The following is a 3,192-nucleotide window of genomic DNA, read 5'->3' as shown; positions in this document are numbered from 1 at the left end:
TAAGTTACAGGGCTTGTAACATATAGGGGAATTTGGTAAGAAACATCTCTATCAAGAAAAACCCAAAGCAGTCACAGAGTTAGGTGTTATGCACGTCTTGTTAGGTGTTAGGTGTTATGCACGTTTTGTTTCCCATCAGTTAGTTTCTACTCATGATTGAACAGCAGCCCTCTGACCTTACCGCATCTGTGCAGCACCCACTTAGTTCCTCCCTCAGTCCTCTGCAGACTGAAAGCCTCAGCTCACGTCCAAGCTCCTGCCAGTGGGGCCCGGGGGCAACGTACTTGGTTCAGCTTGAATAACAGATACAGTTGGGTTCTCAATACTCTGCTAACAAGCATTCAGACATCTACCTCAAGGGAAGGAAGGCACCATCAAGACAAAAAGTCAAGTCCTTCTAAGCTTGCCTCTCTCTTCTCAACCTCCTCAAAATGACACCGAATGTCCCTAATCAATCAAAACGATTCCAACCCCCACAGGCTCAGGACTATTCAGAGAGAAACGGAAGACTGAGAGACCCTGTGAAGGCCCTCCAATGCCAGAAACCAGTCGAAATAGGCCTGAGGTAATGTTATGCTCAAGAACTTTCTTCCTTGGGTCCACATTCACTCGTGCTGCCTAAGTTGACTTGAGTCTAGGAAGGTCAGACTCAGACACATACCTGAGTACCTCACTCTCTCGGTGAAGTCCAAGGCTGAAGTCTCCTCTGTCCTCATTGGTAGCAGTTGGCCTTCTATTCTAGACCTGACTAGCTCTCCATATCTGAAGAACACACAGATATAAAAATGTCTGAAATCCTGTTCCATTAATAAGGCTCTCACTGCAGGTTCATCCTGCTCCCAGAGACCTTCAATGTTTCCTTCACCTGCCCAAAGGTAGCGGGGAGCAGGGAGCTATCTTTGTACGACCTCTACATTGGAGAGCCCAAACAGGATGGGCCATCACTTACCCCCAAATGAGGAGAGGGAACCCCCATCTCCGGCTCTGAAGCTCCGGCTTGGGATCTCCCAACTTACCCCTGCACTATAAAGAGAGAAAGGTGCTGGGCGTGACGCGGTGACTTAGCACAGGTGTGAGGAGGACTGGAATTGCTGCAGAGAAACACCGGGCACCCCAAGGAGACCAGCAGGAGACTGTAGGGCTGGCTTCCAAAACCCTGGTATATACAAGAATCACCTGGGAATCGTTAAAAGGCATGTTTCTAGCCTTCGATCACAGTCTGTTCAATGACAAACAGCCAAGGTGGGCCTAGCACACGTGAGTCGCCACCAGCAAAGGAGCAAGTCTAGAGCTACCGCTAAACCCAGGGGCCAGACCCTTCCGCGCTGCGGGAGGGGGTTGTTTACAGGAAAGAGTAGCTTTGGCTCCTGACTGCATCAGTGATAACGGCAATAATAAACTTAACTTGTACAGAGTTCTTGCTCTCTGCCAGATACTGTGTGGGGGGCCCAGTAGGCATCGTTTAATTAATCTTCACCCATAAATGCTCATATCGCCCCCATTTTATAAAAGAGGCCTAGATTGTATATGCCTGAGGTCACGCAGCTGTAAATTAAAACTAGGATGGATCGATCTGACTTCACTCGCTGTTCTCTGTTAACGGTTAAGTCTCATATCTTAGTAATGTCTCTTTGGGTCGCTGGAAATACTTAGATGTCATGACTGCTGCATCACTGGCAGCCGCTTCCTCGAAACGCTTTGGGTACCTGAGCACTTCACGATATCCAGGCCCCGTGGTGTACCGCACGGGGCACAGCCCCCGAAGACAGCTGCAGCTGGACTCGGCCCTCACGCCCTGTTAGTGGGACTCCACAAGCTCTAAGTGAGTTCATGCATTTCATCTTCACGACAACCCTCTTATTATCACCACTAGGAAACACTAAAGTCCAAAGAAATTTAAAAGTTGTGAGAGGCTGAATACACAAATGGACAACAGCAGGACTGTATATAAAATAGAACTCTGAGCCACAACCTGCAGCAACCTTCCCAGAAAACCAATCCCGTATCCATCATAAACAGTCCCGGAAGCCAGCCTGCTCTGAGTCACACTTGTAAGAAGTCTGATTGCTAGATTTAGCAACAGTCTGGGAAGCAAAACAATAACTTCTGTAACAGTCAGCCCCAAACGGCCAGGACTTGACTCATAACTGGGAGCGTCCATAAATTTTGTCCCGACTTCCAACTTAAGACCCACCAGAGTGCAGACAAGAGAAACTGACTCTGGCTGCTTGAAGCAGATGTGGACTCTGCTCAGGCATAAGGGGTCTTTATAGAGGCTGCAGGACCAGGCTCAAGAAGGAGGTGAAGAGGCAGCTCCAGGAGATCCACTCCATGTAGCAAACTCCACATAGTACGGAAGAGTCTCCCAGAATGAATAAGCATCCCGTATTTCTTTTCTCCTTACGTCAGTTGGCTTAAGACTCGGAAAGAGAGGGATACATACACACACACACACACACACACACACACTGAGAGAGGGAGAGGAGAGAGAGAGCACGAGCAAGCATGATTTGCCTGGCTAGGTATTGGTTATCGATTGGTCATAACTTATTTGGAATGTTTCATTCTATGGGTGCAGAGATTTCTTATCGGAAGGATTAATAAAATGATTTAATGTATTAAGATCTTTGAGTTCAAGTTGTCTTTATTCACATGCAACGTTATGATCTAAAAGAGATGATGGGGTCAGGCAAACAGAAAAGACAAATCAGATAACGATAGAGAAAAGCTTTCTCTACGGTTAACGTGATTGTCCAATAGGAATGCACTTTAAATCCTTGCTGCATACCGGGAAGTCAGAAAGGGAATTGCCATTTACAGGCTAAGCTCTGTGTTAGATTATTTATTTACATTATCAAATTTAATATCAAAACAACCCTATAAAGTAGGTGTTATCGCCCTCCTTTTTCAGACCAGGAAATCGAAGGCCAAAGAGTTTAAGTAAATTTTCTATGTCACATGGCTAATAAGAATGAAAGCTGAGTGTCCTTGTTCTCTCTCTAGGTCATCTGCCACATCATTAAATCAGCAATCTGCCATTTTATCCCTAATTATGATTCAAATGACCATAAACGGTGCCATAGTCCAAGCTGCTGTCAAGTTTCACCCAGATTACACCGAGAGCCCCCAACCTGTCTTTGTGCTTCCAGTTTTGCACTTATCCATTCTATTCTTCACATGGCCACTGGAGTG

Source organism: Pteropus alecto, unplaced genomic scaffold (assembly GCF_000325575.1).
Source record: "Pteropus alecto unplaced genomic scaffold, ASM32557v1 scaffold40, whole genome shotgun sequence".
In the NCBI taxonomy this organism is placed as follows: domain Eukaryota; kingdom Metazoa; phylum Chordata; class Mammalia; order Chiroptera; family Pteropodidae; genus Pteropus; species Pteropus alecto.
This window is presented reverse-complemented; position numbering follows the sequence as displayed.